The 14,839-nt window shown below is 45.3% G+C and overlaps 1 protein-coding gene across 1 annotated transcript in view; it reads left to right on the top strand.

The window, feature by feature from the left end:
- The window catches only part of LOC127633550 (glutamate receptor ionotropic, delta-1-like), a 772,099-nt gene that overhangs the window by 283,072 nt on the left and 474,188 nt on the right, over positions 1–14,839 (top strand). The window lies entirely within an intron of this gene.

Raw genomic sequence — 14,839 nt, forward strand, 5'->3', positions numbered from 1 at the left:
TATGGTGTCTATGTACATGCTGTATGCCAGATGCCCAACCGCAGAGCTGCAGAATAATAGCTCAGTTACACAGAAAGATGTGCTTTGATCAGTGTACGGCTGTACCAGTTCTGTTTTCCTTGGAGGATCTGCAGCGCTGCACGCAAACAATTATGAATAATGTTCAACTAAACCATTGCAACTAATTCGTTTTAAGATTATTTACATTTCTGCTTCGTTTTGGGCAAATTACTGTGTATAAACCTTTATGAGCGGCTTATAGCTAATTGCTCAGAAAATGTTTAGTAAACACTAACAAATCAAATACTAATTTGTATTTATTGCAAAATTTGAAATGCTTATACAGTCAGATATGACTTAAATAGAGCTTGGTTGTCAAATGAAGCTACACCAGCTACACTATACATGAAGTCAGGTCTCCTCAAGTTCACACAGGTGGAGTTCATCCTCAATCATACCTGGAGAAAGCCAAGAGGACAAACCTTGACCCCTTGAGATCATCACATTAAATATGGACATGTTCCACTAAAGATCCACTGAAGTGTCCAAATACCTTTTGCCTTATTTTAATCTTTTGCGTAACACCTAACATTTACGTTAAGGGGTTAAAAAGGGGATCATTATTTCAAATTATTACACGCTCTCTGGAATAATCGATTCTGATTGGTGGTCTGATATTTCTCAGTAACAACCGCAAATCATCCGGGTTCTGTGAGTCATCTCTTCAAATCAATCTTTCATGTGCATTTATTTATTTACTGGCAAGTAGTCTTGAAATAAGATGATTAATGAGGAGTCGGACGTTCATTAATTAAAAAATAAACACCAACAGATCTCTGAAGCAAACCGGAGGATGATTTCAGCTGTTCAGTAATTTATATCTTCTCACATGACATCATTTCAATACAAATCAATATTTTATGTCCATGTATTTCTTTATTTATTTTGTTAGCCGTGTAATAAGCAGGATAATGTACAGTCAGTTGGTTGTTATAGTGAAATAAAACCCTTCAGGATGATACAAGAGTCTTCACTTCATGTCAGGGTTTATTGTGCGATACAACCGGCTGACTGTACATTATCCCATACATAATCCATTTCCAAATCTATTTTATTTCACCTGTTATAAATGCTTAATAACACTTATTCAGCATTAGTAGTCTTTGAAAATGCACCTCAGTGTAAATTGGACACATATGAAGAATTGAATTGTGTTTGATGTTTGACTTGAAAAGCTTTCTGAAAATAAATAAATGACACTTTTATCTTTTTATATCTAATGCAATTGCATTCACAGTTCCCCTTCTGTCGCTCTCTCCACGTTGTGTCAGAGAAGCGACACTAGGGGTCTCTCTTGAGCGCTGATATTCACCTCTGAACTATGAAAAAAGGCCAATGAGAGTTGGCAACCAGTATTTGCATGTCCCGCCCCCGGACATACGGGTATTTAAGCGGCGCAAATACGGGAGTTCTTTCAGAAAATTTCTTCGGAGCCGATGGTCGTGTTTGCAGACTGCTGCGTTTTACACACCGAGTTCCTGCTATCCTCTGCTGCATGCTGTTGGATTCTACGGCGCACAACAGCGGCTTTCTCCTGTTTGCACGGCTGTGCACTTCCTGCCTCTGAGCGCATCGACAGTTGCAGATAAGAAAGATCTCTCATGAGTTCTTTCATTCATAAAAGAGTGATTTTATTTAAAAGAGTAATTTCCTCTAAAAGAGCAAAAAACACAGCGGCGTTGAACGTCCTTTTAAGGACGCGTCTTTATAAAGATGCCTTTCCGCCCCTGTGTTGTTCCTGGATGCGGTAGAGTACTCTCTGCTTCCGACGGCCACAGGCATTGTCTCGTGTGTCTGGGCAGTGATCACACTGAGGCTGCGTTTGTGGATGGTTCATGTTCTCATTGCGAGAACATGACCATGACAACGTTGCGGTTGTGGCTTGCTTACAACCGTTGGGCTCCGATGCTGAGGGCTCCTCTGGGCTGCCGCCTTCGGGCTTGCACGCCCAGGAGGAGGCCGACGCACAGATGTTCGATATGCTTTCCCGGGCAGCCAACAGCGTGGGCCTGGATTGGAACCCTCCATCCTCCCCACAGCCATCACGGCTGGACGATTGGTTCTTGGGCGTGGGGCGCCGCTCACAGCCTCGCCCCGGTTCCTTTCTTCCGGAGGTGCATGATGAGCTGGCGTCTTCGTGGAGAGCACCCCTCTCCACTCGTCGCACCGCCACCTGCTCATCCGCCCTCGCCTCCCTCGGCGGGCAGCGCCATGGGTACACGGAGATCCCCAGGTGGATAGAGCTGTTGCGCTCCACTTATGTCCCGGAAGCACTACCACCTGGCGGGGCCGCCCTGTACTCCCTTCCCGGTCCTGTAGAGCAACATCCTCGCTCACCGCGAAGGCCTACAGCACTACCGGACGCGCCGCTTCCGCCCTGCATGTCATGGCTCTCCTGCAGGTCCACCAAGCCAAGGCGCTCGCCAACATGCACGGGGTGGCCCTGATCCCGACACGCTGCAGGAACTGCGCTCAGCGACCGACCTCGACCTGAGAGCGATGAAGGTCACAGCACAGGCACTCGGGCAGGCGATGGCCACTCTGGTGGTCCAGGAACGTCAGCAATGGCTGGACTTGGTTGAGATGCGTGAAGCTGACAAGACTCGCTTCCTCAACGCCCCTGTCTCCCAGTTCGGCCTCTTCGGCGACACCGTTGAGGACTTTGCCCAGCAGTTCTCCCTGGTGAAGAAGCAGGCGGAGGCCATTTCAGCACATCATGCGGCGCCGCAAGCTTGCCGCCACGGCCCAGGCCCCATCTGCTCGCCGAGGCGTCCTCCGCTGCCAGAAGACCTTCTGCTCCGCCCCAACCTGGGCCCAGCTCTCAGCCCGGCGTCGAGCAAACTGCAGGAAGCGTACGCCCCCTGCCTCACGGACCCCTTCGAGGACCCGGAAGGCTCCCAAGCGTCCCTGAGACAGCGGACCCAGAGGACGAGAAGTTAGCTCCGGAGGTGGTAATAACACTCCGTCCCCCGGTGGAGGGCTGGGAGGAGAATCTTTTGTTTTTTCATTTGCCGCACCCCCTGACGGGGGCTGAGGTACCCAAATTCTCAATAAAAGAGCTATTTCCTTTACCTCTGGGTCACATGGCCCGCAAATGCCGTTCTCACGGCACTTTGCTTTCAGGACTCAACAGTCTCGGCGCCCAGGATGTGGTGCTTCCGCCCTCAGCCCCATGACTGTTCCACGGCCGGCCGGTTCAGACGAGTCCAGAGGACGCCAGCATCAGACCTCCTCCTCAGTCACGAACCCGCCCCCTGCAGGGTGCGCGGAACAAGGTAAGTGCTTTTAGTTTATTCTCAGCACCAGAGCCTCGGGACGCCACAGCGCCTCCCGACGCCGTGTTACCTGTTCCGCACCGCTGCAAAGCCCCGCCGGGTACGTCCAAAATACTCGTCCCCTTGGTGCCCCTAGCACGGAGTTTAGAGGCATGGCTTTCACTGCCCAGCTTCGTCCACGGTGGCTGCACCGGACCATCCGACTCGGTTACGCAATTCAGTTTGCCAGGTCTCCTCCCCCCTTCGTGGGCGTTCGTTCCTTCGCAGTGCACGGCAAACATGCCCACTCCCTGGACGAGGAAATCGCCTCCCTTCTAATCAAGGACGCGATAGAGCCTGTCCCTCCGACCGAAACAAAGAAGGGTTTCTACAGCCCTTACTTCATTGTACCCAAGAAAGGCGGCGGCATACGACCGATCTTGGACCTGCGAGTTTTCAATCGGACCTTGTCCAAACTCCCGTTCAAAATGCTTACCCAGAAACAAATTCTATCTGGCGTCCGGCATCTAGATTGGTTCGCAGCGGTAGACCTGAAGGACGCGTACTTCCACGTCTCAATTCGCCCTCGACATCGACCCTTTCTACGGTTCGCGTTCGACGGCCAGGCGTATCAGTCCAAGGTCCTCCCCTTCGGCCTGTCTCTGTCCCCTCGCGTCTTCACAAAGGTCGCAGAGGCGGCTCTTGCCCCGCTACGAGGAGCGGGCATACGCATACTCAATTACCTCGACGATTGGCTCATTTTGACCTCCTCGCAGGAATTACTATGCGCACACAGAGACCAGGTGCTCGAGCACCTCGGTCATTTAGGGTTTCAGGTCAACTGGGAAAAGAGCAAGCTCACCCGGTCCAGAGCATCTCTTTTCTCGGTTTGGAGTTAGACTCAGTCTCAATGACAGCATGTCTCTCCAACGGCGTGCTCAGTCAGTGCTGGAATGCCTCGCTTCTTCGAACCAGGCACCGTGGTCCCTTTGAAACATTTCCAACGGCTCCTGGGGCATATGGCATCCTCCGGCGGCCGCGCCACTGGGGTTGATGCATATGAGACCACTTCAGCATTGGCTCCAGACTCGAGTCCGAGGCGAGCATGGCGCCACGGCACGCGCGGCGTGGAAGTTACCCGCCTGCCGCCAAACCTTCAAACCATGGACAGACCTCTGCTTTCTACGGGCAGGAGTACCCTTGCAGCAGGTGTCCCGTCACGTTCTGGTTACAACCGACGCCTCCAAATTGGGTTGGGGCGCCGTGTGCAACGGGCGCGCAGCCACAGGCCGGTGGAACCGAGGCCCGCTGCGCTGGCACATCAACTGCCTAGAGCTGCTGGCCGTTTTTCTTGCCCTGAAGAAATTTCTTCCGTTGATTCGTGGCAAGCATGTCCTAGTCAGGACAGACAGCACCACGGTGGTGGCCTACATAAACCGCCAGGGCAGAGTACGCTCCCTCCACATGTCACAGCTCACTGTCGTCTCCTCCTTTGGAGTCAGCAGCGACTGGAGTCACTGCGCGCCACTCACATCCCCGGCAACCTCAATGTGATAGCGGACGCGCTGTCAAGGCAAAACTTGCCCGGCGGAGAGTGGAGGCTCCACCCCCAATCGGTCCAGCTGATTTGGGACAGGTTCGGCAAGGCCCAGGTAGACCTGTTTGCCTCCCAGGAAACCTCCCACTGTCCGCTCTGGTATGCCCTCACAGAGGCTCCCCTTGGGACAGATGCTCTGGCGCACAGCTGGCCCGTGGGGCTGTGCAAGTACGCTTTTCCCCCAGTGAGCCTTCTTGCACAGGTGCTATGCAAGGTCAGGGAGGACAAGGAGCAAGTCACTCTGGTTGCCCCCAACTGGCCCAACCGGATGTGGTTTTCGGATCTCACGCTCCTCATGACAGCCCCTCCCTGGCGAATTCCCCTGAGGAAGGACCTTCTTTCTCAGGGACGGAGCACGCTCTGGCATCCGCATCCAGACCTCTGGAATCTCCACGTCTGGTCCCTGGATGGGACGCGGAGGATCTAGCCGGCCTACCTTCGGCCGTCATAGACACTATTAACCAAGCCAGAGCCCCTTCGACCAGGCAGCTTTACGCCCTGAAGTGGCGTCTGTTCGCGGACTGGTGTTCTTCCCGAGCCGAAGACCCGCAGAAGTGTGCAGTTAGGTCAGTGCTCGTGTTTCTTCAGGAGAGGCTGGAGAGAAGGCTGTCCCCCTCCACCCTCAAGGTGTATGTTGCGCTATCGCGGCCCACCACTGACACGGTAGACGGCAAGTCACTTGGTAAGCACGACTTAATCGTCAGGTTCCTAAAAGGTGCCTGGAGGATGACTCCCTCCCGGCCTAACCTGTTTCCCTCCTGGGATCTCTCGGTCGTCCTTATGGGACTCCGGAGACCCCCCTTCGAGCCGCTTGACTCAGTTGGACTCAGGGCCCTCTCTCTCAAGACCGCCCTGCTGATCGCGCTCGCTTCCATCAAGAGGGTCGGGGACCTGCATGCGTTCTTTGTTAGCGACGCTTGCCTGGAGTTCGGTCCGGCGGACACTTTCGTGATCCTAAGACCGCGACCGGGCTACGTGCCCAAGGTTCCTACCACACCCTTCAGGGATCAGGTGGTGAACCTGCAAGCGCTGCCCGGGAGGAGGCAGACGCAGCCCTTTCACTGCTGTGTCCAGTACGTGCCTTACGTATTTACCTGGACCGCACACAGCGCACCAGACGCTCTGAGCAGCTCTTCGTCTGCTTTGGGGGACAGCAGAAAGGGAATGCTGTCTCCAAGCAGAGACTCGCCCACTGGGTTGTCGACGCCATTTCCCTGGCTTATCACACCCAGGCTGTGCCGCCCCCCTTTGCGGGTCCGAGCCCACTCCACCAGGAGTGTTGCGTCCTCGTGGGCACTGGCTAGGGGCACTGCCCTAGCAGACATTTGTAGAGCAGCGGGCTGGGCAACACCTAACACTTTTGCCACAAGATTCCACAATCTCCGAGTTGAGTCAGTATCGTCCCGTGTTCTCTCAGGTACCGAGCCCGTAGAACTCGGTGGCACGTCCACGATCTGACCGGGTGAATCGCTTGCACCCAGCGCCCTTCCCCCTAACCAGGGGAAACAGTGCGCCTTCATTCCCAGGAGATCCCAGGTTTGGGACACTGGTTGACTCCTCCCTAGCCCTCGTGGGACGCAGTTCTGCGGAGGAACTCGCCGACCCAAACCTCTGCAGGTACCGCAAGCTACCCTGCACTGGTATAGGTGCCCCACAGGTAAGGCCTCCTGTTCGGACTCCCCCTGTGTGTAAAACCACGGTTCTGTCCCCTCACGAGTTGACTCCGTGTTTCCCTTAGGCAGTTACAGCTGCCTCGGTTGCCGTGCTGTATGCTTCCCCCCTCTGTGAGGCTGGATCTACCACCGCACTACTTTTCCGCATAAGACCTAAGTATAGTCCATGCGATGTATTTGCCACTCAAAATTTGCCTCCCCTCCCGGGTAGGTGTGGCCTCCGCAGGGTCTTCTCCGCCCTAATAAGGGCTAAGACCCCCTTCCCTCAATGCGTGTAAGGGCCCCGGCCGTAGTGGCTCTATGCAAGAAACATAGAGAGAAAAGAGGCCCAGCCAGGCTGGCCCGTTCCCATGTTGGCGGCCGTCACCTTGTTCCCCCCTCCAGGGTAACGATAAGGAATCCTGATGGCTTAAATGGGGCATTGGGGAAGGGTACGTGCAGCCTGATACAGTTGGTCTTTTCTGCACGTAGGAATACCTGCTCGCTCCTGTATCAGCGGATCACGTACATGGCTCAGCGCATGGCTCTTTTTAAGTGGACCCTAGTGTCGCTTCTCTGACACAACGTGGAGAGAGCGACAGAAGGGGAACGTCTAGGTTACGTATGTAACCTCCGTTTCCCGATGGAGGGAACGAGACATTGTGTCTCCCCTGCCACGTCGCTGAGCCGAGCCCCTGTTGTGGCCGGACCATTTCCGGCTCCTCAGAAAAATCCTGAATGAACTCCCGTATTTGCGCCGCTTAAATACCCGTATGTCCGGGGGCGGGACATGCAAATACTGGTTGCCAACTCTCATTGGCCTTTTTTCATAGTCCAGAGGTGAATATCGGTGCTCAAGAGAGACCCCTAGTGTCGCTTCTCTGACACAACGTCTCGTTCCCTCCATCGGGGAACGGAGGTTACATATGTAACCTAGACGATTTTTGTATTACTGTGTCCAAATATATTTTGGGGCCATTATATTTGTCATTTTGCTATCCATTTCAACTCACTAAGGGAATTTGTTTGCAGCTCTGAATGTGAGAACATTTCACAAGGTCAAGTTCAGATCTGGCCAGACTCCATCAGATGCCCGTTATCCAACAGATAGATGGAAAACCCAGACAGATGGTTCTGGGAACGCTGGCCGAGGTGGCGCCTGTCTCTGTAACTGGACACACAACTGAAGCTCAGCCTGGCTGCTGGCCTCTTGCTTATCAGAGCGGCTTTGTCTTTTTTGAGATTTGAGGGCCATTTCTGAGTTTTTTCTCCAATCAGTAGAGAGATTCCTGATTAATCCATTCTGCCATTGGGCCGATTTGAGCTGCTGTAAAATGAACTGAAAGAGATAAACAGCATCATCTGTGTTTGGAAGGACACATGCAGGTCTCATTAATGTCCATTTGCTGCCAAAAATGGGAAATGGGGCCGTCCTGACTATTGATGGAGAACAGAGGCCATTGTCTCAGACAGAAACGGTTGTCAGGGGCCAGATCAGTGGACAAGATCTATTGATCCTTTAGTCCTTTACTGAAGCCATGAATTGGTAATTGGCCCCTGAGCTCTGAATATAGCAGACATGGTTTTTAGTCGCTAGTGAATGAACGCTAGTTTTGCAATTATAATCTGACAAATATCAATTTAGTATTTTATGCTAATTGAATATGATGGTCAAGTTAATGGTAACTGGTTTTGGTTTTACTATTGTTATTGAAGACTGTCTTGGGAAGAGATTCAATTGATTAGTGATATGAAACAAACACTTAGCAGCATCACTTCCAATGGTTTTTTTTTCAATATACTGAGTGATTCACTGATTCATTGACACTGGCGCTGCCATTAACCTTGTGCGACCTCGTGTCCTCATGTGTGGACGTTGTATTTTGACTTCACCATATGCAACACATAATTTAGTTGAATGAAAACCAGCTGAATACTGTTCACAAGACTCTACACTGTCATTTAAGAGTTAAACTTCTGCCGCATGAGTCACGTGACACAACAACATGACATTGATTTCTGTGAAGTGCTCCAACAAAAGTGCCTCTGATAGGAAACCTCTTGAAGTTTTTGGATTGAAACATGTTTGGTTGTAAAGAGTAACGTCTCTAGTTTGGTTTGATATGTGGCTTTAATAAATCTGTTCATTTTTCACTGATAAACATCAAGTCCACATATGTGCAAAATGAGACATTATTCCATCAAAAGTTCAAAAACATGAATCTGTGGATCATTTGAATATAAATGTTCTTATATTTGATCACTGTACAATACGGTTCTATTCATTAACATTCATAAATGCATTCTTCTATATTTCATGTGCATTTTCACAAAAGATGAAAAACGTGTCTTTCAGAGGCTTTATATGGCGTTAGGATGAAAATAAGGTGCATTTGTAACTGTTCTGAGATCAGTGCAGACAGAGTCATTCACTAAATAGGGATCAAGGGAGCGTCCTATAGCTCTCTATGCAGTTAAGTGCATTCACTGGTAAAATCGGATGAAAAGTTCAGTTTCAGACTGCAGATGATGTTTGGATCACTCAATAATAAGAATCAGTACATAGATTCACAATTTATAATGGATCATTTGATTTGAATATGGTCGGCAGTGATTGGATGATGCATTACTATTAATCAGAATTATTCATTCAGTTTTCTAGAAAATCAGCTGTAATGTCTAGAACATCTTAATAACATGAATAATCAACACTACTGGACACATAATCAAATATTTCATCAATATAATCGGATTTTCTACATTTCACAACTTAGTCCCGCTGTTCACATATGAGGACATACATGTTTATGAAATCTATTTACTCTAGAATTGTATTTCTATATTTATTTTTGCTTGATTATTAAGTGCTAATAGTTACAAATTAAAAAAGGAAAATGGAAAATGCTCACAGCAGTAATCAGAGGTGGGTAGTAACTCATTACAGTTACTCCGTTACGTTTACTTGAGTAACTTGTTGGGGGAAATGTAACTTTTAGAGTAGGTTTAAAAGTGGGTACTTTTTACTCTCACTCAAGTAAATTTCTAATGATTTATTTTTACTTTTGCTTCTTTACAATGTGTGGCGTTACTGTTGTTACCTCACTGGGTTTAATTTGAATTCATGTGTAATTTATTGAGAGATTATTGAATGGGACTTTTATGAGAGCGGAAGTTTACAGCTGCGCGATGAGCCGCTGTCACAGACCTTCACTCAATCACTGCAGCAGCATCAAACTCTTCAAAGTCAAACACTTTCTGCACTCCACACAGTGAAAAAAAGAATAGTTTCATCATGCAATCCTTCATTTAACAAACACCAAGACAAGCTGATATTTCAAGATTAAAGTCACAGTTCCAACTTCAGGCAGCACTCTGAGGTAAATTTTGGCTCTAATTCTAACGCAGGCTTTTCTGTGTAATGAGATTTTCATGGTGATTCTGTAACTGGGCTCTTATGACATCAGTTTTTAAGTGTACATTTTTAAATCAGTGCAGCAATAAATCAGTGTGCTTTGTCCCGCATGTCATGAGCAGTATTTATGCATTTACTCTGCGCCCTCACGGGGTACTGGAAACCATCGCAGGTAATTCAGGCGGATTCACTTTATAAATCCATTTAAACATCCAAGTTAATCGCTGTCATTCACGTGATCGACAACTGGAGTGAACAGACAGCATTTCTGTGGGGGCTGTGTCCGCAATCATTTATTCATTCACTAATTCCCTATATAGTGAATGGCAGTTAGTGCACTATATTTCAGCAGTATGTGAATTAAATGAGTGAATTCGGACGAGTGTCGGAGCTCTGGGGCTGGTGAAGAAACGTCACATATGACATTTTAAAATACTTGGGCCTTATGTGTTATCCTTATTAAATAATAAATGAATACAATAAATCTTCATTCTGTTTTTGAAGACCATAATTATTCATGTGACACGTAAAGTAGTGAGATGTGTTATGACCTTGAGATTTCTCTGTCCTGCATTTTCTGCCAGCAGTTCAATTTCTTTTAATGTCTTCCTTTAAGGGGAAATATATTCTTTATTTGATCAAATAAAGAGTACATTTTAAAATGTATCTGTATGTTTTGTCTCTCTATATGTTATTATGTTATTTTAATCCAGTAATGATTTGCCAAAAAGTAATTTACTACATTCAGCATGAAATAAAACATTGTGAAGGAATGCAGTAAACTCCCTGCTCGTATGTCTTTCCCATGGTGGATTATGGGAAATTAACTCTCATCGAGTGTACTTGAAATGTACACTTGAAATTACAGTGCATTGTGGGTAAGAATGAGTGAAAACAGTAGGGAACGAGTGTCTCACTCAGAATTCAGATACTCCTACAAAATAGCGAAAACTTGAAACAGTGCACGATATAGTGAATAGGGGGCAGTTTCAGACACAACAAGTGTTCCTCGACCGGAGTTGGTGCCCTACGTAGGTTGTGTACTCTGCATTTAGAGAGTGGCGGTACTGCTGAACAGAACTAATGATCTAAATACTTACAACACTGAAAACTGTAGCTACACTGAAATAAGAATCCACACAGGACTTTAAAAGCTATGAAATAGCAAAAGAAAGCATTATATTTCAGCATTATATATAATGTCCTTGTAGGACATTTTCACGTTTTCACTGTAATAATTACTAGAAATGTTTCCAAACCTCTCTTCTTATTGACAAATTCATCCAGATCTGACAAGAGCCCTTAAAGGGATAATTCACCCAAAAATTACAATTCTCATTATTTACTCACATTCATGCAGATCTGTTTGACTTTCTTTCTTCTGCTGCACTTAAATGAAGATTGTTAGAAGAATTTCTCAGTTCTGTAGGTCCATACAATGCAAGTGAATGGGTGGCAACATTTTAAAGATAAAAAACAAACATAAATCAGCATAAAAATAATCCATAAGACTCCAGTGGTTAAATCGGTATCTTCAGAAGCAATGTGATAGGTGTGAATGAGAAACAGAGAAACAGATCACTTTCACATTCTTATTGTTGTGTTTTTGGTGATTCACATTCTTCTCTGCATATCGCCCCCTGCTGGGCAAGGAGAAGAATGTCTAGCAAAAATGACAAATATTGATCTGTTTCTCACTCACACCTATCATATCACTTCTGAAGACATGGATTAAACCTCTGGAGTCTTATGGATTACTTTTATACTGCCTTTATGTGCTTTTTGGAGCATCAAAATGTTGGCCTACAGAGCTAAAATAATCTTTAAAAAATCTGAATTTGTGTTCTGCTGATGAAAGGAAGTCATACTCATTTGGGATGGCATGAGGATGAGTAAATGATGAGAACTATCTCTTTAAAGTGATAGCTCAGCCATAATTATATATTCTGCCATTATTTCTCTACACTCATGTTGTTCCAAACCAGTGTGACCCAATTATGTGGAACACAAAATATGTTAGACAGAATGTTAGGGACTGACATCGCTCACCATTCACTTTAAAAAAAATAAAAATAAAAAATATTATATATATTATATTATATATATAATAATATATATAGTGATCTCCTTATTGTGTTGCATGGCAGAACAGAAACTCATACAGGTTTGGAACAACATGAATGATGACAGAATTTCAATTAATAATAATAATAATAATATAATAATTCTGTAATACATGTTACATGTGTATTGTGTAATGGCATGTAGGGGAGTAAACATCTATTATGTCATTTGTGAAAGTAACGAGTTACTACTTGAGTAGTCTTTTAATTGGATACTTTCTTACTCTTACTCAAGTAAATATTTATTTTAGTATTTTTACTTCTACTTGAGTAATTATTTTTTTGAAGTAATTGTACTTTTACTTGAGTACAGATTTTGGCTACTCTACCCACCTCTGGCAGTAATGTGGGGGTCTCAGGAGGTTAAGGGACGTTGTTTTCTATATTGAAGTGAAATATTTTAGTGTACTACTGCAGTTTATCAATGTATTTCTTTTCAGTTATAGAAAATAGGGTGTTTTCTAGTTTATTAGTTTATATTAAGTAGAAATGTAGTTAAATTTAAGGTTGAATTTAATGTTGTCATCATATTTGTTTAATCCTTCCCAAAATGAACCATGGTTTTACTATAGCTATTGTAGTAATCATGTAGTTATTTTGTGGTTACTATGGTTTTATTGCAAATACTATTGTTAATCCATAACCCTAGTCTCGTAGAACGAACCTTTTAATAACTGCATTGCAAACAGACTGACTGAAGTTTTGCTGCAGTTTCCTGGTGAAATGAACACAAGAGGCGCTACAACAACTGTGTGTTTTATTCACTTCCACACTAATCAAAAAATGATTATGATTATGACAGGGGCGGTTGTGGCTCAGGTGGTAGAGCGGGTTGTCCACTAATTGCAGGGTTGGTGGTTCGTTTCCTGGACCACACGACTCCACATGCCGAGGTGTCATTGGGCAAGACACTGAACCCCAAGTTGCTCCCAATGGAAGCCCAGAACTTGCATGGCAGCTCTGACGTCATTGGTGTGTGAATGAGTTCACAGTGTGAAGCTCTTTGAATAGGGTTAGGGTTAATCAGGTTAAAAAGGAGCTATATAAGTGCAGACCATTAAAAAAATAAAAAACACACCATCTGAAAAAACCAACCAAAAAATGCTTGTTTTACAGATTCACCTACATTTACACTCTTATTCCAGTGTGATTAGCTTCTGTGCTAGCTCACCTGATGAGTGTTGGACTTTGGACTAGGAACACCGCCGTTCGAGAACGTCATAGAAGCAACATGAAAAGATAAGGTTGCTTCAGAAAATGTACTTTTCATTTCTCATGTTGTTTTAGGACACTATCCATTAGGTTTAGCTGTTGGTTTAAGGCAGGGGACAACCTTTTTGACATGAAGTGCCATTTTTTATTTTCCTGGTCATGATCCAGGATTAATGTATATTTTGAAGCACACGATGTGGGTTTATGTTTTCTCTTGTAATGGGTTAATGTCATTTTGAGTGTGACTATGGTTTAAGGATTAATTTTGGTGTTTTCTTTATTAGATCACATGTTGTTCTGAAAGCAAAAAGAAACAAATGAAACAGAATGTAGGCGGTCCTCTGCGCTGTCTGACCGAAGCAAAGTGGGCGTGTTTACTTAAAGTGAAGCGCTGCCGGCTTGTGATGCGTGAATGGCTTGCGTGTGCTGCACGAGTCTGTTGGGTATACTGTAGTCTCTTCACATTTGAACTTTTTATTTTGCCTCCCATTCAGCTCATGAAACACGCTGTGTGATCATGAGGAGGGATTACATCAAGATGTAGATTGGGATGCAGATGCAGAATTGATATAAATAAAATAGTGTACTTCTCTCTCGCTGTTGCTGACACACGTGCCATAGTTTGCCGACCCCTGGTGTAGACTAAATTATTAATTGACAGCACACACGACTGTTGAATCTTATGTTAAACTCCATAACCCCGGATATCTTCTGTCCACAAACATTCACTGTTGTTCCACTGTTGACATGAGTCACTTAGTTTTCAAATTGATGTCTGAATGAAGATGTGTTTCAATCACTGTGTACACACTACACAAGTGTTTTACTGCATTTATAATGACACACAGCTTAGTCAGGACAACTGTTTACCGTTAACCGCGTTATTACACGCTGTCACTTCTTACAAGGATATGGCATTATTGTAATGTATGTTCAGTGTTGCTTTAATAACAGCACAGTTTTATTGATTTATTTTGTCATTATCATTGCTGTTATTGCAATGGAATACTAATGTACAGCTTTCTGCATACTGTACTGTATATTGTGCAATGTGTACTATTTAAAAATAAATAAACTGTATATGAAATAGTGTACATTATGCAAAAATTATGTTTAAATAAAAGTAATTTTAATATTTTTCTAATATAAATGTATGATAATATTTCATTCAATGCTGAAAAGTAGCAATACATATTGTTCAATCTATTTAATCTAATATACAGTATGTGTACTATATTTTTATGCTCATTAGAGAATCACTTTTTAGGTATAGATATTTTCTCAAATAGCAGTTGCCTAGCAAATAGACAGCAAGGCAGCTCACTTGATTTGCGAACGCAATATATATATATATATAGAGAGAGAGAGAGAGAGAGAGAGAGAGAGAGAGAGATGTGTGTGAGAGTGTGTGAGTGAGAGAGAGAGAGAGAGAGAGAGAGCGAGAGCGTGAGCTAATTTCACATGGAATTATATCTCTTGATCTGTTTTTTCAGATATAGCTGTGACCTCTTCTCATGTTGGGTTCTCTC

Source organism: Xyrauchen texanus, chromosome 40 (assembly GCF_025860055.1).
Source record: "Xyrauchen texanus isolate HMW12.3.18 chromosome 40, RBS_HiC_50CHRs, whole genome shotgun sequence".
NCBI classification, from domain to species: domain Eukaryota; kingdom Metazoa; phylum Chordata; class Actinopteri; order Cypriniformes; family Catostomidae; genus Xyrauchen; species Xyrauchen texanus.